This window comes from Lycorma delicatula, chromosome 1, assembly GCF_047948215.1.
Source record: "Lycorma delicatula isolate Av1 chromosome 1, ASM4794821v1, whole genome shotgun sequence".
Classification (NCBI taxonomy): Eukaryota; Metazoa; Arthropoda; class Insecta; order Hemiptera; family Fulgoridae; genus Lycorma; species Lycorma delicatula.
In genome coordinates, this window is record NC_134455.1 from 278,918,311 (window position 1) to 278,944,243 (window position 25,933).

At 33.9% G+C, this 25,933-nt stretch overlaps 1 long non-coding RNA gene across 1 annotated transcript in view; it reads left to right on the forward strand.

The window, feature by feature from the left end:
- Positions 1-25,933, forward strand: part of LOC142318317 (uncharacterized) — a 54,393-nt gene that overhangs the window by 24,474 nt on the left and 3,986 nt on the right. The window contains exon 2 of the long non-coding RNA XR_012754874.1: positions 3,361-3,405. This is a non-coding gene — a long non-coding RNA (uncharacterized LOC142318317). The remainder of the gene's footprint in view (positions 1-3,360; positions 3,406-25,933) is intronic.

Genomic DNA, 25,933 nt, shown 5'->3' on the forward strand with positions numbered 1-25,933 from the left:
TACTTAAGCGAGGGCAGATTCGCTCCCGCATAAAGTGTGTATGTGTTTTGAAATGACCGTATATCCTGATTTTTCATAATTTTAAATGTTAAATTTTTTTCTGATTGACCACCGACGTATTCGATATTTATTTTAATGTTAAATAAGACAAATCATATGTCAAATACTTATTCGTCGTACAAAAACCGTTTTGAAATTAATAATCACCTATCAAAACCGACTCATATTTAAAAAAATAAGGAGTTGAACGAGTTTTTATAAATTACAGTGTTCAGTATTTATTATTTGATTACGAAAACTTGACAGTAGCTTTAATACATAATACTAAAAACTTATAATTATCGTGATACTTATAACTTTTACCTTGTAAGCAAGGTCATCAAGTCGCCAATAAAAATTTTAATTCTTCCTCAAATATGAAAAACAAATTTATGGCTAAAAGTAAGTCTAATAAATTTAAAAAAATTACAATGGAAGGGAATGAATGATAGCATGGTGGTTATTCTTTTTCAGAAAGTTTCAGAGAATTAGAATCCAATACCGGTTGAAATACAGAAATGGTGAAATATTAAGACAATTTAGTTTTAATATTTCACCCATTATGTGTATTGTATCGAAATTTTATACAACTATATTAGGTAAAATTAACAATTTTAGGTAATCATTTTTTAATACACGTTTTCTAGGCAAAATAATAAAATCTGTAAACCGTATATGTACCGTGTTGATTACTCCATCATCTATTAAGGCATACCTACAACAATATGTTGTGTGATATTTGCAGTAATGCATTAAATACATTATTATACAGTTAAATTGGTATGTAACTGTAAAAAATTGCCAACGAATGAAAATGTCTATCACAGAACCTTTACTTATATTAAAAAATCAGTTAAGACCTTCACACTAGTACACTTTTTTGAAAATTAATTATAAAACAACTGCGATTTAGATTCCGTCATTATTTTAACTCGATCAAAAATGATGATAGAGGTAATGTTCAATTACTTAGTTAGATCAATCTAAAAAATATACGAATACTAATTGCCTAACATGGCTAGCACAAGAAAAAAATTGACAATATTGACATTTTTAATTGATTTACCCTAGAGAGAGATTTACTTTTAGCTTGCCGTGAAAAAATATGTACAATTATTACAATACAATACAATTAATTAACAAACAGTTGTTGGGGTGCTGAAAAGTAATAAACAATTTTTTCTACTATTATAAGAATATTTAAAAAGTATCAGAATATTTAAAATAAACATTAAAACTAATAATGATAAAAGTATTGCTGCTATTTCCATGTATTTACAAGTTCAGGGAGTAAAACGTTTTAGATATTACATAGCTTAATTTTCATACATAATGCAACAGCTCTTGCAGTGTTCGGCCGACACTTCAATGAGAATGGTGCTTCAAGGTCAATATGTTTAGTCTTTATTAGATGTTAAGCTAAAATATGTTATCACAAGTAAGCTACACCAACCAACACTGTTTATTTTTTTCAAAGCAGTACTTCTACGATTCATTCTACTTACGAAAATCATTTTAAAATTCCTCGTCTGTCAACAACCTTGTTTTTGGTTAAGCTATTAAATTCTCATTTATAACTGTCAATTACTATTACTACTACCCCATTTGTTTTAGGATGTTAAGTATTATTTTATATTCTATTTTTTTCAAGCATTTCGAAACAATCAGACATCCAATTCTCAAATGATTTGTGTGTTTCACGATAACATACAAATAATTAGTAAGGTATATTAGGAAGAGTAGGAAATGCGATGGAATTAGTTAAGTGGAACAATTATATAGCAAAAGTAGTCTCTAACGACAAAAACTCTGTATTTTTACTAGAAGTAATTTAAAAGGAACCCATTGTAAGCGGCAGACAATTCGTCGCCAGTGTGGTGTGATGTAGATTACAAGGTAGAGATTATGTATCATTATTTCAAAATATGAATGAGGATTGAGTAAAAACTCTAACTCTATCAAGTATTAAGGGTTGCGATGGCGGAAGAAACAGACACAAATCTAGGAGAAACAACCATGAATGCACTTTAAGGAATTTCAATATTTATTAGTCACTTAAACAGCTTTTCAACTGAATTTTTCAGTGAGGTATAGTTGCGCTACGGCTGATAAATTGTAAGATATGTGAAATATTTATCAAAAATTGAAAAAATTACAATTAAATACCAACCAGTAAAGAAGGCTGCATAAAATTAAGTAAATGACTGCGGAAGGTTAATACTAGTGTTTTAGGACGTAGCTGAAGTAGCTTTGTCTATCTCGAGTTGGTATACAGCAATTATGAAGAGTGAAATTTTCCAAGAGTAACATGTTCTAAATATTAAATAATTTCATTTACAAATGTTCAAGATTAAACACACTTTCATTAGATGAATTTAATTCTTACAGCAGATTATTGTAATTATTACTTTTCTTGTAAAATACTTTGACGCATTTTATAATTGGTTACGGAGTTTCCTGGTTGTTTCATTGTTTTAAACTATACTCAGAGCTATACTCAGTTATAAGGAGATGGACTTTTACCGATAAAGAAACTAAATTGGTAATTTGTTTAAACGTTAAATGTATTCAATCTATTTTACATAAAATTATTTCCTGTAATATGTAATAGCGTTGTAATTTTTTTATGTTTGGTCTTTGTTTCTGATTATACAATAGATAGTAGAAATTAAATAATAACAAACAGTAAAATAACATTTATTAGATGTCTGTGAAATAAAGTATCATACATAAAAATATTGAAATAACATCTAAAGTTAATTCCAATACCTTGTAATATGTTAGGATTGATATTACAAGTCATTAGTCAGTTTATCTAGCCTTCTAATTGTATTTTGGATGTGCCTCTTTTAAAGTCATTAATATCTTGGAGTAGGACTCGAAATATATTTCCTAGTCGTTTCCACGGACTTTTGAGGTGAGAATGTTAAGTACCTTGGAAAATTTTATTTCATGCTTTATTGAATAGGCTGTTTTTTCTTGAATTCCACATACTCTTTGACACGATGTTAAATCATCGTGTACTTCAAAGTAGGGCCAAAAAAGTTTACTAAAATCAGGGAATCTTCAAAAAAAGGTAAAAAAGATTTGAAAAAAGTAAATTCAACCTTATTCAGCATGCGTGTTAAATACTACTCGTATTTCAAATCTGATGTTTAGTCTAGGAGCTAGTACATATATTTGAAATTACATATTGTAACCGAATCATGAAAAAGGAAAACTAATTAAATGTTCTTGAAATGAAATCTCTGAAGTAAAGTCCGTTTTGTGTTCTTACTTTTCTACGTCACACTTTTTGCTACAAAACTTTTTTTGTTACAGAGAGAAAATTTTAACTTGAGGGTTATCGAATAATAACTGGAAAAGGTGAGTTAAATAAATCGTTCCCTAGATTGCATAAATTAGTATAAAATGCAAAATTTATAAAAATCTCACAATATTGTTGATTTTATTCAATAAACTCTATCACAGATATTAAGTGAAATGAAAGAATCTATCAACCGATGGTTACCGCGTCAGTCACTACATTACAATAATTATAAGTGTGGTAATGCTCAGCTATATCATCCTAGTTTTATTTTCAGGAATTTTAGCAGCCAATTTAGGAAAGTCAATTCAGCTGTTTAATCTGTATGTGAGAAATGAACGTCTGAAAAACATTTTAATGAAGGTGTATTTCTACGCTGGTGGAGTACAAATTAATTTACACTTATAGGATGCTTAAATTGGCAGATGCGTACATAAAATACTGCTCATCTACTTTTGCGTGTTGCAGATATCTAGAATAAACTGCATCAAAATCGGTTCTAAGTTTTGGTACGTAAGGTATTGAGACAGTGGACTGATAGGGATGATTTCTTTAAGAGTCTGCACTAACTTAAAACATCCCCGTATTTCAGCGGTACTTCAACTTTTAATCCGAGAATCACTGCAAACGTGATGTTATATATATGTGCATTTAAATGAGGGGAAATAAAATCTTATTATAAAATTATTGAAGCGTAAAATCTATCTTCTTTTTATAGAAAGTTAGATATACGCTACCATTATTAATATAGATAAACTTACTGAAAATAAATTTTAACTGGATTAATTTATTACTACAGTCCGTAAACTAGAGAGTACCAACGTTAAACATTTTTGTTTATATATTTTGTATATTTTATAATCGTAATTCGTAACTGAATTGTATTTATTTGCACGATATACCTAATAGCTGATTCTTAACTGGGGATAATTTAATTTTCAAATGATAAGTAATTTACCTTATAAAATTTTGATGAGATTTTAAAGTTAATTTTGAAATACTGAACTGAAAATTCTAATTTTTTTTACGTACTTAAGGTCCCTGTAGAGTGTACACTTCATTGATTATATAAGTTATGTTTGTAAGGTATATTACTTTATAAGGAGAAAGTTTGTTTCTCACAACATTACTAATTACTTAAATTAATATCTGAGCGTGAACTATATATATATATATATATATATATATAGTTCACTTAGTCCTAATTTATATGTACATTTTTCTTTAAATAATAAGTAAATAAGATTACATTTTCTTAATTTTGTCAATAAACGGTATTTTGCCAGATTAGTAAAAAAAAAAAAAAACTAAATTGACAACTACTGGAATGATATTAATTTGTCGAAAAGCAAATTAAAAAAAAATACACTTAAAATAAGTAATTTCAGGTAAACTTGTTTTTCAAATATTAATAGTATTAAAAGCTGATTCTAAAACTTGACGGAGTATTTTAAGAAAACAAAACAAAATTCTGAAGTATAGAATTTTGTAGACAAGGATTTTGTTTTACTCACTTATGGTTATTATTTGTTTTTTGTTTTTTTAAATTTTTTGTTAATAGTATGTACAAAATTACGTACGGTGTAATCAGTTTATAAAGAAAAAAAAACTGTTAACTGATATAAATAAGTTTAATGAAATTCATCCGATAGGACATTCTAGATTTTAGCTAAATCTGTGTAATTGCTCAAATTTTCTATGTTTATATTACCTGAAGAGCGAACTAATTTCTTGCAATAAATTATTTTAACCTTGGCCCAGTCTACGACGGTTAACTACTACTGCTCGTCCGTTCTATCAATGACATAATTAAGCAATTACACTATAACGATATGACTTCCCTCTCCTTATTGTTTATTTATTCTGTTGGAAATATAACTACTAAGAGAAATGGCGACACCTAAAAAATGTACCAATATCTTTAAAATTTTCTTATTCCCTGATTATTTAGTCCTTTAATTTGCTTGAAAACATATTTCATTGGTAACATTACATTGGGTCTTGTTATTTTACGAGTTGTATTATTTTTCTAAATAAAAGTTATAGTGATGTGTGAAGGTACATATCAACATTTCAAATTGGCGGCCATGAAAGTTCCATTTTCAAGAAATTAAATAATCAGTAAAAATATAAATACTATGGTTAACGTATAATTTTTAAATTAATTGTTACTTTGTGCCTTCAGTTAACTCTGATATCGCCTACACTCTTCTGGAGGAAGAGTTAACAAGTTCGGTAATTATTAACTTACACAACTCTTCGATAAAAAATACAATGCGCCTCAGGAGTAAAAAAACCTTGAAATTTGGGTTGTAAATTTTTAAGAACCGCTGTGTAATAAAAAGGATTAACTTTAAGATAATAGATGCGAATACATTTTTTATAATAAGTTTATTTTTCATTAAACAATTAACATTATTCTGAGCTTTAAAAATCCACCAAGGAGTTTAGTATGAATTTACTTATTACGATGGCGCTCGGTGACAGAGAAAATATATTACAATCAGTAGATACATCACTACTATTAACCTAGCTTGAGGGTTCATTTTATGTTTTAGAAATTTAAACCGATGTCAAAAATAATCTTATGTTGTATTAACAAAACCTTAATCACCGTTTCCAGGAAAATAACTGGATTGATAATTGTCGAGAAATTATTTCATCGTACTCTAATTTTTTATTTGTAATTGAAATGTATAAAGAAAATGATAAAAAGTAAGTTTTTCGAAAATTTATATATGGTTCAGTACTTAATTTAGCATTTAATATAATGATAAAGGCTCACTTCACAAACTTACGAATTTAGGTATCAGAAACAAACATTAACTTAAAGATTGAATAAAACGTAAAGAGATTTTTCTAATGCATAGCCATTCAGGAACAAACTGAAATTATGGGTGACATCAGGGGTAGGTGGTGAGGAGACTAACTTGGTAGCTTTAGGTGGAAACCTTCACTTTCCCCCGACGTGATATCATCTGATTACTTAAAAAAGAACCGCGATTTTGGAACAGAACATTTTATGGAAAGTTGTTACGAGTCGTTCCGTTTAGGAAGTAAATTTCCAGCAAAATTTCTTAAAAATCATAAAAATGTGTTTGATTGTAATTGGACAAATTTGGCAAATGGTAAAGATAGAACAAAATTACGATTCATTCAACCAACGGATAATGTAGTGTGTAATGTAGTGTTCATTCTATCAGCACGTTATCGAAATATCCAGCAGCAGCCCTTGTTCGCAAATTAATGTGAGTAATTACAGACTATTTCTAAGAACTCTTTATTTTCTTATACCTAAAAACGTACTAAATATCCCTGAAGGCTATTATAGTTTGTGTTTGTTTACCTTATACTTCCTGCGTTTTGTAAACTCGGTTTGAATTAAAATTATATTCAATTAACTCAGGCAAAAAATTAATTTTTTGAAATTCAAACTTTGATAGAACATTTTCTTAGGGGAGATATGAGGAATCCCTCTCTCTATCCGCCAACAGTTTAAAACGAATAGGAATAAATTAATAAAACTGTCAAAATCAAACACAAAATGTAAGAAATATTAAATGTTTTTTTAAAATTGGTGCCGTATTAAAAACTTCAATAAACTCTTAATCTGATGCAGACATAAAAACGTAGAAATCAAAGAAGATTATAAAAAGTTTTATATTTAATTTTACATGCCTTAAATTTTTTATTTGTTCAAAATATAGATATAACTACAAAAAACTCGTTTACTACTTGATAAAAAAAAGTAAAGGAATGCAGACAAATGTTATTAAGATTCTGATACAAAGTAAACTGTGGATTGAGGATCTATGAATTGCGGAGATATGTATTATTTTTTTACTCTGAGCTTTTCTACAGTGCCTTTAATTTTCTCCCAAAAATTCTTTGTACATCATAGTTGCATAAACGTAGTTATTACAAATTATTATAATTCAAAATTAGACAATGATGACTACAAAACTGGAAAATGAGACTTAAAAACATCTACGGGGGGATTTATTTTTCTTTAAAAAAATATCTTCCCCTTAAGTTATTCTAGAAAACGTTTGCAATGAACCACAGACATCGTTTTTTAACAGAATAAAACAGGATAATCCAAATCGATCCATTACGTCTAGCTTCTCGAACAAGTAATGTAATATCTCACAAATCGAATTGAGAACCTCCTTTCTTACGTCAGTTTCTTCACAAAAGTAATTATTTATTAGAGAAAATGTTATAGTGTCCATGTCTAACAATGTTGAATGTCAATTTTTCCTAATATTTAAGTGATTAGTTTTTAGTATCAACGAGGTAGAACGGGTGATTGAGTTTAATGAAATATTAGACATTAATTCCTTTTAGATGGATTCAATTATACACTGTATATATTACTAACTAAACTATGTAAATAATTAGTGTATTAGTATTTTAATCTTTACATACCTTTTATTAAAAAGATCTTCAGCTTGTTGTGCAGTGTGATCTAGAAGCAAAAATAAGTAGCTAATAATGTCCAGCAAAGACCTTGTTTGATGTGTTAGAACGAAATACAGTAAGTACTTAATACATTTAAAGTAATGTTCTAATGTTGAACATCTTGAACGAACTGAGAAAATAATATGTATTATTTTAGAGTATGTATATTAAGTGTAAAAATAGGTTCTGAACTAAACAAAAGAATTATGATGTTAATCAAGATAGTGTAGAGTAAATGAAGTAAGCTTATCTTGCCTTTTATTTTAATTGTTGCCATGTGGAAAGAAAGTAGAGTTTTATAAATATAAGATTTTTTATTACGCACATTAATTTATTATCAATCAATTAATGATTTTTATAACTTCTGATTAAATTAGGCTGTAATCTAAAAAAAGGTAAATTAACAACGTATTATAATCTTAGGTTATTGTGTTTAAAAATATTTTTATTAGTAAATTTTTTTTATTATTAGAAGTATTTTATTTTATAGTATTTACAATTACATATCATTGAATCTGATTAGTTTCATCAACACATTATGTTTGTTAAGTATAATCTGCTCTACAAACACACACATTCAATACAATCTCAGTTATTCAACTAATTTGCTTTTAACGTAGTACGTAACTTGAATTTTGCTAATAAATCATAATAAAATAATAGTGTTTACCATATAAAATTGTCCTTGAAATTTTTTTTTAATAAACACACTTTTTATAAATTTTTACTTTTTATATAAAAGCCACTTTTTATAAAGAAAAGTTGACTGAATCTTGCCCCAATTTTATCCTGTTTTTCAGTAGATTACTTGTAATGATTACCAAACCAGTTCATATTAATCATGAAATACCTTTGTTTTGTTACTTAATTACTCGCTTCATATTTAAGAAAATATCGAAATGATACACTTCGGTAATGATAAAGATGAAATAACTAAAATTATTACCAATACAAGAATTAATTGAAAAATTAGTCGGCTGGCCAACCAACGAATTTTCATATGCTATATTTGATGATTTTAAGCTAATTATCTACATAAATACGGGTTGTTTTAATGCAACAAAATTATGTAAAGATGGTGGGAAAGAGTTTAAAAAATAGGTTTCGTAAAGAAACAAAGGAATTAATTGATTATTATTCACAAAAATTAGTCGGGCCAAATTTGGCCTAACAAAATATCCTATATAAGTGACTTCAAAGGGTACAAATCCATTAGATTTATTAATTATTGGTACTTATTTAAGGGAAGAATTAATTTTGAATTTAGCATGTTGTATATCAAAAGATTTTTACAAAAAATGTTTTAAAAACCATAAAAGAGTATTTTATTAAAGATTTCAAGTCGTATAATATTTAAAATTAACATTTCAAACAACGATAAAGCGATTCCTCATATACGAGGAATCGCCTATATGGGAAACGATTTAGAAATTGGATTCAAAATAAAGAATCTAAAGAATTAGCCGATGGGGCAAACACTATTTATGCAGAAACTTTGGCTCCTCGGAATTCCGATGGGTCAAACACTATATATGTAGTTAATAAAAATCAATTAGATTTCGTAATTTCTGGTTAGATTTAAACTTTTCAATTAGTCGGGGCGAATGTGGCCCAACAAAATAACCTATATAACGACTGTGAATCCAAAGATAATCAATATAACGAAAGTGAATCCAAAGGGTACAAATCCATTATTTCTGGTTTGTAGATGAAAATAATGGAATATTATTACAATAATTTAAACTTTTCAATTTATAGAAAATATTAGACATTTTTGCAAATTATTTTTTAGAATTGATAGAATCATTTGGTCCCCCAAAATAATTTATATAAAATCGTTTCAAAGGGTACGAATCCACTAGTACTTAAAGAATCTAAAAAATTAATACAGTATTTTGGTCCCGCAGATTTGCGGGAGCAAAATAATTCATATAAACCCGTTTTCAAACGGTATAAAATCCATCAGATTTAATAATTTATGGTTTGTAAATGAATAATTTAAACTTTTCAATTATCGAAAATAGTAGACATTTTTGCAAATATATTTTAGAATTGGTAGAATAATTTGGTAGGCCGAATTCGGTCCCCCAAAATAATTTATATAAAATCGTTTCATAGGGTACAAATCCACTAGATTTAGTAATTTCTGGTTAGATTTAAACATTTCAATTTGACATTTTTAAAGATTTGAAGACGGTCCAAGACATGCTAGTCAAAGAATGTTTGCTGAAGTCTCTATGATGAATTAAAATGAAAATGTGTTTTTTACTAACTCGGTTAACAGTTTTGATCACTTTTAAATTAATTTTAAAAAATCGGCATCATTACTTTCAGCGAAAACGGGATGATAGGTGATGGAGGTTGTAGATTGTTTATTTTGTTTATTTTTGAGATGGTTAATGATTGTCTGGTTAATTTTGTCTTGTTTACCACCAGTTGGTCAATTTCATCGTTGTCTAGACGATCGGCGAACCGCTTTGGTAGAAAAACTCTACGTTGTTCATTATCACCCTCACGTTGAAGGGTGCACATAATACAAGCACCGAATTTAGTAGTCCATTGATTCATCTAGGTCCACTCGTTTGGGTCGTTGAGTTCGACTCTCTCATGCGATTGCGGATGCCTAGCGGCTGTCGCATCGTGGCTTATGCCGACGATGGGCTGCTGCTGGTCGAGGGCAATTCGCGTGCCGAGATCGAGCTCAGAGCGACACAAGCATGTAGGGTATTGCGGTTGTGGAGTCTTCAGCATAAGATGGTTTTCAACGCGGAGAAAACCACTATGATGTTTTTGAAGGGCCGGCTAGCCGCAACCCGCCATCCGCGGGTTGTGATGGACGGCCTTCCAATTAGGTATGTCCCGTTCAGAAGTATCTGGGTGTTATTGTTGATGAGAGGCTTCTCTTCAAGGAGCACCTCCTTGAAGACCCGCATCCCGCATCCCGATTCAACCCGCATCCCGATTGCGGGTTGAATTACCGTACCATGCGTATTCTTTACAAAGGTGTCTGTGAAGCCATTGGTGCCATTGAAGCCAAAGGTGCTGTACGTTGCGCCCGTCTGGCCTCATCGTTTGCAATTTCAGAGTTATAAGGACATTCTGTTACAAGCCTAGAGTCTTCTGTTGTTAGCTGTGTTGGCTGTTTCGCGAGAGGCAGTTTCTGTGATCGCTGGCAGGAAGCCAGTGGATATTTTAGCTACAGAGCGTAGCCAGCGGTATATTTCTAAGATGGAAGGCCTTTTTACTTCAGGGCGTATGCAAGAAATCGACGACCAAGGTTTTGACTCTTGGTAAGCTAGGTGGGCTGAATCTTCTACTGGTCGATATACGCATGGTATTTTTTCAAATGTTAGGGAATTGCGTGCTAATAGTTGGGTTTCCCCCAATCGGTATACTACTCAATTTCTGTCGAGACATGGTGCCTTTAGAGACAGTCTAGCGAGGTTTAGGTTGGTTGATTCCGGCTTGTGTGCGGAATGTAGGATCGATGATATGGTGGACCATGTCCTATAAATTTGTCCGCGGTACGAAGCTGAGCGTACCAGAGTTGTTAGGGAATTTGAGTACACTTCTTTTTGGATCTGCGAGTCAACTGGAGGACTCGCAGTGAGTGGATGATAGTGGCTGGCTTCCTAAAATTCCTCACCCAGTGCAGGGCGGCTGAAGGGATTTAGTAGAGTAGGAACCCGGATGGCTAGGTTCGGTCTGGGCAGTTGATTGACCGAAGGTAGGTGCTTCAGCAACGAGCCACGGTTAGTATAAGAGATGTCAATTTGATTTGATAAGCCGTCGGCGGAGTTACGGCCATTGCCAATGGGCATGGAATTCCTTCTCCCGGGGGATGCGGTCGCGCTTCGACGGAGGCATTTTTATAAAAATACGATACTGTCGGCGGAACCTTGACGTCACAACCAATAGGAACACAACCGCCTTAAGTACCTCGTGTCGGTTACGAGTATCCTTGAACATTTCTGAACAGTGTAATTCTAAAAAACGACTATGCGTTCTCTCACAAGTTTAATAGCGTAAGTAAACGGAAACAGTATATCAGTATATCATGTTACACAAAGTGTTTATAGTGTAATTCTAAGAAACGACATATGTTACAAATTGCATCAAATATTACCATGTCTAATAAACTTAATTTTAATTCTTCAGTGAGACCACCACCACCATTGTCGTCTTGGTCATATTTTACTCCGTAATAAGTTAGCTTCATCGAATGACGTCGTACAACGGTCATTTCGTTTTCGGTAAATTTGTTTGTATAGCTCTTTGGTAATAATAACTGAAAACAATACCATTCGTTGTCAGAATCGGTGTCGTATAAGTTGACACAAATGCGAACCTCACCGTATGATGTATATATCTTTCTCATGTCCAATAATACATAATCAATACCGATATGAAGATCGGTCAACCTCTTCAATGGTAACCGTTTGAGAAAACAATCTTCATCGTTGAAAACGTTAATAAACAATAAGGCATCCATCATCACACTGGCAGAGCTCATGTACGAATGATCGACTGCAGTGTATATACTTGTGTCATCGACCTTTCCACCACCACTACCACTCTTTTCGGTAAATATTTTACAGCGGTTTAATTTTCATCATGTGTCCAATAACTAATTCGCAGGAGCACAGGTATTCGGGGAACCCTCGACCGCAATAGTCGAATTTATAACACTTGATTGCATGACCGACATATTTGTCACCATCACAGTGTTCGACAAACATCATAAACAATGTTTACACATGTATCGTGTAACCGATTTCAATTAGTCATAACCCAACCCCATAATCCGTCCGATAATCATTACTATAAATCCAACAACCTTTTGCACAGAATCAATACGTCTTTGTAATTGTCCAATGTACGATTCGTCTTTGCGATTCTATCGTCTAACTTGTTTAACTTTTTATCCAAAAACTTATGGATATCATACTCGCTCACAACGATCCAATCTTTTTCAAAGTCTTTTAACATATCCTATCCCCACCACCACAACCAATACGATGTCTACACATACCATCAACAGTATCTATCTTCAAACTATCGAGATATTCTTGCAATCGACTGTGAATTTCATCATAGTTCGCGTTATACGTGATCACCAGTCAAACAATATTGAAACGATCTATATCAATAGTCGTACTCATAGCGTGCGGGAACGCCGCGTTCACACTTTTAATCAGATGTCGCAACGCCCGTACCCGAGGAAATGAGAAATAACGAACTAACCACACCGATGAGGCTATATCAACATCCATCTTTAAACTGTACCTATTTACCAGTTGCATTTCTACACTACCCTGGAAGTAGAAACCGCGGCGCGTTGAGATTTTTGTTTACATGAGTTAAATCTCTCCCCTAGAGGCCTACTATAAAACACTCGAACCGGTTTTTATATAGTTTTTTACTATTTTATACTTTTTTTTCTTGCGAATGATTTTATGTGATCCACGAAGCAAGCATATATAATATTCCCGGCATTAAGCCAAGATGGAAGGCTACAACTGTAATTGAGACCACCAACCAAAGATGTGGTTTCGTCAGCAGAATGAGCTCTAAAGCGACAGCCCTCTTTGAGGTACATAAACTCTACTGACAGCGAGATGTTTTCCTTGGTGCAATTCCTACATTGTGGTAAATTGTGCGTGTTAATCGGTTCGTTGCACCAACAATATCTTATGCACAAATCGTTAAAGGAATAGTAAAGACCGTTCTTGGGCTATTCTTCTTTGTTGTTTACGTTTGTATTTTCAAACGATCCGCTTCTCTGACCAGATCCAACAGCTTTTTAAACAATTTCAACCCCTCCATATAGAAAGAAACATCCGGTTTGTAACGTGCCGGTTACGGTTGGGGCATACGAGGATCACACACGAATATCTAATGTCAGGAGGAGACCCACCCCTGTGCACACGATGCAACTGCCGCATGACTGTGCACCATATTCTCGTTGACTCCGTATGTTATGCGGCGTTGCGTCGTCAATTTAATATACCCAGCAGCATTCGTGATATCTTGGGCAATGTTGGCAGCGTTTTGGAACGAATGTTTCTCGTTTTGCATAGTACTGGGTTACTACAAAGGATTTTTTAATATACTTATATATGTTTTTCTGTAAGGAGAGTTTTTAATTAATTTTAACCTTTATCTTCGATTTGATTTTTTAGTTCTATGTGTTTAATTTTACTATCCGGGGTGGGATTTTTGCACAACCCATCAGGGTTAGGTAAATTTTATACTTTCTTTATTCTATTATTTTATCTTTAATATTTTATCAACTTTGTCTGTGATATTAGTTTTGGGTTTTATTTTGCCTTCTTAGCTTGTTTTAGTAAATTTTTATTATATGATTAATATTATGTTTACAGCTTGTATAGCTTATTATTTTGGAGTTATATTACCCTTTTAATAATAACTACCGGGCGATGATGTCGCCCAAGCGTTTTTCGCCCACAAACAACCAAAAAAAAAAAAAAAGGTTTGTAACGTACATTTCCGCTTGGATATAGTTTGTGGTACGGACAGGTGCGTCCTCTTGTATCATTCGAACATTGTTATGATATCGACACAACAATTCAGATTTCTCCAACCTCTTTGTGTATAATGTAGAAAACTGTGATCAAAATTTCTTCATAACATCATCGCTGTATACAACGTCACCGTACTCCCAATCTATTTTGTGATAGTTTCTTTCTAACCAAGCGGCCATCCGCCTGTATTTCGATTTCAATTCAGCGCGCGGGTATGGTTAACGAAAATGTATGATCATGTAGCATCCGCTGTCACTGACAACAGGGAGTCCTTTAACTATAAACTCACCTTGGTTGATGAGGAAGCCGTGATACTCAATAACTCCTTCTATGACCGTTGCTCAACTGCGAATGCGAGGTCAAAGATAACTTTCTTAGTCCCCTTTATTATATCACCGTAGACGTGGTGGGGTAATCCCCTCCACCTTTTCTTTAACAAATCCATCATAGTCATCACCATCATCATCATCATTATGTACATGTAACTTTATGTCAACGTTAACGTAGTAACATCATCATCATTATGCACATGTAACGTTATGTTAACTTTAATGTTATGTTAACGTAGTAACATCATCATCATGTAAATGTAACGTTAACATAACGTTATGTTAACATAGTGACATTAGTCATTATCATTATGTACATGTAACGTTATGTTAACGTTAACATAGTAACATCATTATCATTATGTACATGTTCGAGGTCGACCAAATGTGTTGCATTGTAGGAGGGGATACGAACGCCTTGTATCTATGTTGCGCATGCGCGACCGCTTTGAAACCGACGTTGCGATTGGTCGGTAGGGTGTCAGTATGCACACACACACACACAGCTGGTACTGCGTCACTAATTTTACTGGTGTCCGCTAGGAGCGCTAGTGTCGCAGCCGCCAGCTCATGGTCATGTTCGTCAGCTGTTCTTCAGTTGCGCGTCACACCTCGCACTGTCAACAACTTGCGTCGCTACGTCAACGCACGCACGCAAACACGCTCGCAGCTGCAGCCGTAGCCGTTTCCTGATGAACGAGCCTCGTCAGGGTGCTGGAGTAGCGGGTGTCGTCTCCCGGTGCAACTGCCACAACGACCAGGATTATACTCAAGTTACGTCCATACTTAATTAATGGTGGTGGCAGCAGTAACGGTCTACGTGTTGCGCATGCGCAACCGCTTTGAATCCGGCGCTTAGATTTGTCGGAAGGGTGTGACACTTTCACTCCTACCACTGTAACGGCTGTTCAAAATAGAACGCTCAACCTTAGGCCAAGTTCTTCAGGTGTTCTTTAGTCGCGCGCCACACCACTTACTGTCAACAACTCGCCGCCGCTACGTCAACGCACGTTCGCTAACACACATGCAGCCGCATTGGCAACACTGACGGGCTACGGCGTCACTGACGTCACAATCCAAGATGGCCGTCCACCTCCATCTTGAATTCGTGACGTCAATCCAAGATGGCGGATGCCGCAATCTTGGAATCCAAGAAGGCGGACAGTCCGCCATCTTGGAGTTTGACGCTGTACTCCTATTTTCCTACTACTCAACCATAGCCTGAGATTCCAATATGATTAGGGGTTCAGCAGAAACTCACGGTTGTGTTACGCTGAGTCATTTCAGAGATAACAGACTGTATATCACAGACAATAGTGTGTCTAGAGTACATATCACTATTCGTCTGCAAGGCACTCATGGTATTTGAACTCACAAGTACGTGTCGGAATGTTGAGCTAAGTATATCACAGGCCTTCTTAATAGTATACCGCTCCGCGACTAAACACTGGCAATGCTGGGAAGGCCAAACATCTATGTTGTATTGGCCACGACAAAAGCACAAACAACAGGATTATGTGTTTGAAGCCGTATGTATAAACTATAGTTCTGGATTCATGCTATTTATATCATAAAACCTTTCCCGTAATATAACCGAATTTGTGTTCTTTTTATGATACCGCCAAAGCAGCAATTTACGAGAGAAAGCCGCCAAGTGGGTAATAACATGGAGTAACATTGAGAACTAGAAGTAATTATATATTTAAATCTAAAAAAATCCGATGAGCACTGATGGCAAGAGGATCAATACATCTTGACCGGTCCGCATGTCGATTAAGATGCCAGTTGGAAAATACCGCATCAGAAGTAGGGATGATTTGGTTGCACTTTAATGCGAGCTACGTGGGAATATATCATTTGGCTTCATCTAGTCTAAAGAGATGACACCATTGTCTACTAGTAGACTTACCACGGGGCTTGAGCGAAAAGCACCTGTAGCAACACGGATAAATGAATGATGGACTACATCGATTATCTTGGCCCGAACAGATGAATAAGCCACGCAGCCATAGTCTAAGCTTCGAACGGACTAGATCTCGGCTCTGGAACATGCATATATGATCGGGTCCCCAACGAATATTAAGTAGAACACTCAGCATGTCCAGAATTTTTAGACATTGCACCTTCAGCTCCTTCAAATGTGTTACCCACGTCAGTCGTTGGTTCAAACCATAATCTTAAAAATGTAACAGGCATGCACAGTTCAACTTGTATACAATGTAAAAACAGTTTAGGGTCAACATGTCCCTTAAATCCGAAAATGCAAATGTATTTTGTTTCTTTTGGGAAAAACGTGAATCCAGTCGTTTTACATCACGATTTTAAATGAGTTGTTGTGTAATTAGCTACATTTTTTCATGCAACGTAAATAGAAAAATCATTCACAAACAATGAACACATAACGGGTTTTCGCGTGCAGTTTGTTACTCTACTCAAGAGTACGGCAAACAAGGAACACTTTGGACACTTTCCTTTGGTATTCCATTTTCTAGCGTGAAACTTTCATATATTGTCGTTTCAATTATAACTCGAAAGGATCGCTTAATGAGGAAACCCCTCATAAATCCAAGGAGATTCCTTTTTATACCCAATTAATCCAGTGTATTAAAATTCCTCTCCTTGAAAGCGTTTCATACGCCTTCTGCAAATCGAAAAATACAGAAACCAGGCGTTGGTGAAGTAAAAAGGTGTTTTGAATAACAGATTCCGGGGCAACTACATGATCGGTAGCCGATATACTTCGGTGGAAACTGCATAGTTCGGGGGCAATTAGAACGTCTCTCTCAACCTACCACACTAGACGACAGTTTGACATTTCATTCCATCACCTTTCGCAGGATACTTGTCATGGAGATAGGTCGATAACTTGAGAAGCATGATTTATCTTTACCAGGTTTCAGCATTGCGAATCACCGATGAAGAAATTTGTCCGAGCAATGGTATTGACATAGTTCAGTCATAATTTCCATTTAGCCCACCGAAACACCCGTCGGCATACAGCTCGTGCATTGAACTGCTCGTTCATTGCATGTCCAATTTCTGTAGCTTGTGCAACAGAAATATGCAGAGCATTTCTGTTACGGTCCTTCGCTTACGATTTCATAATGCCCAGCGACGATCTCTTAATGCACTCCTGTAAGCTTTGACTTACCAAAGAACAAACGGCTGCCTTGGTTTTCCAGATGTCAATGAGATAAATTCAGTAGTACTATCGAGAATCAGATATGAAAATATGGGAAGTTGATGGATCGAGCTACCCCTTCTGCTGTATTGAACATATGAATTTTTGTATCCGTTCCAATCGGATTTTTCAACCATCCATCTGCTAAGACTCTGAGGCAAATTGCTATTTCCGACTGAGATGATAACTGGTCTTGATCACTTCCAAGTCAGTTTTTGATACGTGCCAAGTAAGACGTGGAAGTAGGAATGCTGAACACAAGGATAGATCAATGCAGAATAACATACCTGATGACAAGTCTACGACCCATAGTTCAAGTAAAGATTCAAGTTTTGCCTTAGTCGCTTAACTATAGTAACTGGAGAAGAACACAATGATGAACCCCACGATTGACGATGGGCGTTGAAATCGCCGATTATTAGCCAGGGCAAAGGAAGCTGTGAAAAAAAATTGATAAATCGCCCTCTGATATCGAAATTTGGGTGAAGGGAGAAGTGGCAGATATTAATTTTTAATGGCGATGATATCTTTACTGAGACTGCAAGACTGGGTTGTTTGTATTCAGTGGTATCCGGATGGCTAATATTATTTCCATTAGAAAAACAGCCACACCTTCACGTTTTCTTCCCACAGCTGGATGGTATCATCTTTCACAGACATATCCCAAAAAGACACCGATCCTGAGGACAGAGATGAGTCTCCTGTACACACAGTATTAAAGAATTTTCTTCCTTTGGTAGGATTTCGATATCCTCACGGCGAGATATCCTGTTCGTGATAATTTACGACCACAGCTAGAAGACCGGGCACAGGCGGCTTTGTCAACCGCAGAGGGCTGGATGGACATGCAAAATTTAAAGATTTCTGTGCCCAAGACGAAGTGTATGCTTCTCATGGGTGCAGACAAATTATCGTATAGTCGTAACTCCCATATTAAGTATAAAGGCTGTGTAATCAGCCGAGTTAGAGTTCATAAGTACCTAGGTGTTTTGTTTGATGAGAAATTACTGATTAGCAACCGCATTAGGCAAGTAGCGGTGGACGCCGTCTCTGTGATGCACAAGCTTAGGAGGATTGCTCGAAACGATTATGGGCTGTCGGGCCGTCATATGTATATGGTTTACCGAGGTGTCTTCGATAGTATGACATCTTATGCTGCGTCCGTTTGGGTGCATAGTTTGGAGAGAAATCGAGCACTTATTCAAAATTTAATTTTGACTACCTAATAATTTTGACCTAGGTGAGCCAGCAAATTGCTTTCGTGGACGAAATAAATTTTAATTTATTGACAAGTCATATATTTTGGTATGTAGACGGGGTGCGCCTACCCACTTTAGTAATATATGACAAGTGAGCGTTGGGACACGCAAGCGGGTGGTGTAGGGCACTACGCTTATTCCGCTCACTCAGTTAGGTAAGCTATAGGAGCTAATTAGGAATTGGTCGCTAAACCGTTTTTGAGGCACAGTAGCCGTTTGTCACACGGACATTCGGTCTTATGATTTAGGGCGAACGAATTGGGTGGTTGTGGGAGAAATTCCAGACAAACCAAATCCTGGAGACGGCAAACATTCCAGTGAATAATATTTTTACACGATAAAATTGGGTTTTTCCCGTTAGTAATGTTCTACGTTATACGTAGAACATTGCTAGAAAATTATGTGTCAGATATCCGGTCTTTTTTGTGTTTAAGGCTTATAGGAAGTGTTTTATTTCTTCGTGCTCTAATCACCATATCCTCGAAGAGACGTGGTGAGATGGAGATGGTGGTGGGGATTTCCGGGATGCGAGGCCGGAATACTTTACCAGACGACGACCTCTTTAGATCTCTTCACTAGGGTGTTAGTAGTTTGCCATAGAGTATGTACAGCGGGAATTTTATTTACTGTTGTACTGACTAATGTGGTTTTCGGTACTTCACTGTCGGTGTTTCCCCTGAATTATCCTTCCCTCCAATACTCAACGCGGCAATAGTAGAAGCTAGGGATTTTACCTGGTCAGACAAACTTTTACCTGTACCAGACTGTATAGATTTTTGCACGATTCAAACTCATATTCTTTTCGCACATTCTTAGAGACATTTGGACAAAACCAACACCGGGCATTACAGGATTCCTCATGTTGATGGATTTTCTATATTCCCGACAAAGGAAAGAACACTTTCTGTTCAATACAATTCTTTAATGTAGAGTGATTCTCCTTAAAAACAAGGTATTTTCGAGGTCCCGCCGAATGTGAACCCTTACATTTAACACACTTTTCAGCTTAAGTGAACGCGCTATATTAGTGTCCCGTACAGCTACAATGCGCACAAACTTGCTCCTTTGTGCAACCGATTTTTTTTTTACCAAAATCCTAACACTCAAAGTAGTGTTTCGGGTTTAGCTCATGTGTTTGCACGAGGACAGAGAAGTAGCCAATTCTTATTCTCTCAGAAACAGTTGGAGCAGAAAAGTTTAAGATAAGTAAGAATGTTGGCACATCAACACCATTCTCCTTCCTCATGATCCTGTGTATGGAAGTAACCGACGGCGGTAGTAGCTTTCTGAGGTCTTTGATAATTTTATGTCAGATAAGTTACGACAAAAAATTATTCACTTGCTGGAACTTAGTATATTATGTGGCTCCACTATTATTTCGTCCTTTCCAACGTCTTTCCCTTAAATTTTACTATACGAAATCCTACATCGGTTAACTTAGCACTCTTGTGTTACATTACTTGTCTCTTGTCACTTGATGACGTCGGTCGAAGGTTTTTCAAACCTCCATTATTATTGTTGGTTTTTTCAAGTAGACCAACAATCACCGAAGGAACATAATGGACGATATAACAATATGACGGACCACTCCAGCAGAGCGTGAAGGATTATATGTTGAAATTTGCTTAGCGTTTGTGGTGTCGTGTATGTGTATGGTGTAGAAGGTTCAGCAGCTCAGTGTGCAGTGGGAAGAAACATCGCAGAGGTTAGGGCCGTGGGGGCGCTAACCCAAAGGAATTTTAGAGTATCTCCCCGTCCGGGAATTTTAAAAAAGAATTGGGAATAAATATATTAAGACTAATTTGTTTGACAGCCCAAACCAAAGATTATTCTTTAAGTAACATAAAATAGATTGTTTTAAATCAAGTTTATTGTACTGTATAATACTTTTTCTGTTATGATACTCTTTCGCGTCCCAGACTAAGTCACGTTCTATTGGGGAATGCTATATGGTTTCTGAAATACTTTAGAAGGTAGTCTGAACTAACTCTTTTTTTCATTTACGAAAATTGGACAGTGCATTCTCGAGATTCAGCGAGTTTTTAGAAATTTTTCTTTGGGTGAAGAAAAAGTGAAATTTTATACGGAGAACTTCAAGATAAAATTCTAAATTGGTAAAAATATATTTCAAGGCATCTTTTCATTTCATATGAAACTATAGCTAAACACCATTATCTCAATTTGCACCCGTTTCCTATTAGCTCATTACATTGATTTATATTTGCTTGTCAGATTAACGCATGAATAGTAAAACCGATTTTGGTAAAAATTACAGAATAGGCTATCTTCACTCTCTTCACTTAATATTTTCAGATATAGCTAAATAAATGCGTTAAATTAAAATATTTTTCTTTGAGAAAATATTTTAATATTACATTTAACATCATTAGATGTATTATATCTTAATTAGCTTAAGAAATTTGTAATTATTATCATTCATCTTATCGTCATTGTGAATAAATTAATTTGTTTATGCTAATTACAGCTATATTATATAATGTAAACTAACACAATTTACATGATTTTCTTTGATTCCTTTTTACATTTTTGACAGCCTATTTTAACGGTCAATATGTTAATAAGTATTACGTTATATAAGCAACTGAACAATAAATTGTTTATGCAGATATTTATAAATTTAAGTATATGAAAACGATTAATTAAGCCTGATTACAACAGTACGGAATTTGCTAACAATGATATTTAATCGTATTATTACACGACTGGTATTTTCTGTCTTTACGTGAGGTGAGAATTGGCTAACGTTTTTATTTTAATTTAGAGAATATGCAATTTTTTTATACAAAAATTAGTTTAATAGTACTGGAATTAAGCCATCAGCTTGGGATGAATCCTTAATATTATCATTAAATAAATCGTTTTAAAATCTTTTTTGAAGTTAAATAATAAATATATATCTAGAACCGAAATATTATGTTTTTCAGAATTTTATATATATATATAATGGACGAGCCTCATACTCTGAACGCAGAGTAGTCAAGGATTACCGTTAAATTTCAAAAGATGTAAAAGATTTTGTCCGAATCGTACTTTCTGAAATTAAATAATTACCTTTTTCCAAAGAAAAACAGAATTGGTGATTGGTACAATGAAGAAAATAAAGACACAGTCAATGTTGTAAGTTAGGAGCGAAGAATAATAATCGGGGATATTTTCTTTATTAATCAAAATAAAAAAATAATATTAATACTGAATTTAAAACGTTAAAAAAGTTGTAGAATTTAAAATTCGAAATACGCATTAAAAATTTTTTTTCATATTCTTTTTTCACATTTCAACTATTTGAGTGTATTATATACACTTCGTTGTTTTAAATTTTGTTCACGTTATAAACTTCCGCATTTTTCATTATTTCTTTAACACGATTAGTTTTATGAACTCATAAAGTTAACAGCATTAAACTGGTTACTCATTCAGTAGCTATTTCATTAGAACATTTTATTAATATTCAGTAATTATTTATTTCTGATAACATTTTAATATACTCTACAAATGAGAAACATCACTATTATGTACTGGCAGTGAGAAATATCAATTTTTCAATCTATAACATCGTATTTTAGTTTCGTAATCCTTAATAATTATTAATAATGTTATTTTAAGAAATAGTATCTAATAGTATAGTAGTGGGTTCTTATAAATTTTACCTCCGAATATATTTTTAAACAATTATTTTGTCATTTTACACCAACAACTTTATATGTATTTGCAGTTATTATATTTGCATTTCAGTAAAACACATAATTAGCTATGCAAAATTATATATTATTTTCAACTTTATCTTAATCTACTTTCCATCACTAATGAAATAATTTTAATGGAGCGTTCCGAATAAATGCTGTTTACAACTGTAAACAGCATTTATTAAAGTAACTACTTTGACATTAAATAGGGTCATCCAGGTATGAATTACAAAGAATGTCTACAATTTTCGAAGGACCCTACTCAACTGCATTCATAGAACCGAAAATAATTAATTCTATTATTGGGGATGAATAATGACATCTACATTAAAAGTAGGCAAGTTATCAATTTTCTCTTCCCTTAAAAAAAGTTAAAAAAAAAGAAGAAAACTCAATACCATTTAAGCAGTAAATCTCACTACTTTAATTAATAATTATAACTGCTGCTATATTATTGTTAAGTTATAATATTTCTTCCTGAGGAACTCATTATATAAGCTACTGTCAAGTTCTTGACAAGAGAATTATAGATAATGTCGTTGACCGCCACCATAATAGGCACAACGTATACTTCGGAACTTTTCAGTTCCTCAGGAAGAGGAAGTATTTCGCAATCCTATTTTCGTTATTTTATTATATATTATTACCATTATTTTGGATAGATACGTCTACAACGTGAAGCACAGTAGATGCCCCTTTCTGCCATTACGTATAATCATTGTAATTATCATTAATTACGGATATTATAGGTATGTATTAAGTTTTAATTATTAGTATAGATTAATTTTTTTTAGGCTACATGTGCATTCGTACGTATGTACGAATACACAATTATATACACAATATGTAATATAGACCGTTATATAATTTTCTATAAGTATTTATACTGATTTATTAGTCAAGTAAATCAAATATATCGTCTTATGATGTTTCATTGAGTTTATTTTTAATTTAATAGGCCCTTCCATGATATTTTCTTCATTTTTTTTTTTTTTTGTCTTCAGTCATTTGACTGGTTTGATGCAGCTCTCCAAGATTCCCTATCTAGTGCTAGTCGTTTCATTTCAGTATACGCTCTACATCCTACATCCCTAACAATTTGTTTTACATATTCCAAACGTGGCCTGCCTACACAATTTTTCCCTTCTACCTGTCCTTCCAAAATTAAAGCGACTATTCCAGGATGCCTTAGTATGTGGCCTATAAGTCTGTCTCTTCTTTTAACTATATTTTTCCAAATGCTTCTTTCTTCATCTATTTGCCGCAATACCTCCTCATTTGTCACTTTATCCACCCATCTGATTTTTAACATTCTCCTATAGCACCACATTTCAAAAGCTTCTAACCTTTTCTTCTCAGATACTCCGATTGTCCAAGTTTCACTTCCATATAAAGCGACACTCCAAACATACACTTTCAAAAATCTTTTCCTGACATTTAAATTAATTTTTGATGTAAACAACTTATATTTCTTACTGAAGGCTCGTTTAGCTTGTGCTATTCGGCATTTTATATCGCTCCTGCTTCGTCCATCTTTAGTAATTCTACTTCCCAAATAACAAAATTCTTCTACCTCCATAATCTTTTCTCCTCCTATTTTCACATTCAGTGGTCCATCTTTGTTATTTCTACTACATTTCATTACTTTTGTTTTGTTCTTGTTTATTTTCATGCGATAGTTCTTGCGTAGGACTTCATCTATGCCGTTCATTGTTTCTTCTAAATCCTTTTTATTCTCGGCTAGAATTACTATATCATCAGCAAATCGTAGCATCTTTATCTTTTCACCTTGTACTGTTACTCCGAATCTAAATTGTTCTTTAACATCATTAACTGCTAGTTCCATGTAAAGATTAAAAAGTAACGGAGATAGAGAACATCCTTGTCGGACTCCCTTTCTTATTATGGCTTCTTTCTTATGTTCTTCAATTGCTACTGTTGCTGTTTGGTTCCTGTACATGTTAGCAATTGTTCTTCTATCTCTGTATTTGAACCCTAATTTTTTTAAAATAAGAACATTTTATTCCAGTCTACGTTATCGAATGCCTTTTCTAGGTCTATAAACGCCAAGTATGTTGGTTTGTTTTTCTTTAATCTTCCTTCTACTATTAATCTGAGGCCTAAAATTGCTTCCCTTGTCCGTATACTTTTCCTGAAACCAAATTGGTCTTCTCCTAACACTTCCTCCACTCTCCTCTCAAATCTTCTGTATAGAATTCTAGTTAAGATTTTTGATGCATGACTAGTTAAACTAATTGTTCTGTATTCTTCACATTTATCTGCCCCTGATTTCTTTGGTATCATTACTATAACACTTTTTTTGAAGTCTGACGGAAATTCCCCTTTTTCATAAATATTACACACCAGTTTGTATAATCTATCAATCGCCTCCTCCCCTGCACTGCGCAGTAATTCTACAGGTATTCCGTCTATTCCAGGAGCCTTTCTGCCATTTAAATCTTTTAATGCTCTCTTAAATTCAGATCTCAGTATTGTTTCTCCCATTTCATCCTCCTCAACTTCCTCTTCTTCCTCTATAAAACCATTTTCTAATTCATTTCCTCCGTATAACTCTTCAATATATTCCACCCATCTATCGACTTTACCTTTCGTATTATATATAGGTGTACCATTTTTGTTTAACACATTATTAGATTTTAATTTATGTACCCCAAAATTTTCCTTAACTTTCCTGTATGCTCCGTCTATTTTACCAATGTTCATTTCTCTTTCCACTTCTGAACACTTTTCTTTAATCCACTCTTCTTTCGCCAGTTTGCACTTCCTGTTTATAGCATTTCTTAATTGCCGATAGTTCCTTTTACTTTCTTCATCACTAGCATTCTTATATTTTCTACGTTCATCCATCAGCTGCAATATATCGTCTGAAACCCAAGGTTTTCTACCAGTTCTCTTTATTCCGCCTAAGTTCGCTTCTGCTGATTTAAGAATTTCCTTTTTAACATTCTCCCATTCTTCTTCTACATTTTCTATCTTATCTTTTTTACTCAGACCTCTAGCGATGTCCTCCTCAAAAATCTTCTTTACCTCCTCTTCCTCAAGCTTCTCTAAATTCCACCGATTCATCTGACACCTTTTCTTCAGGTT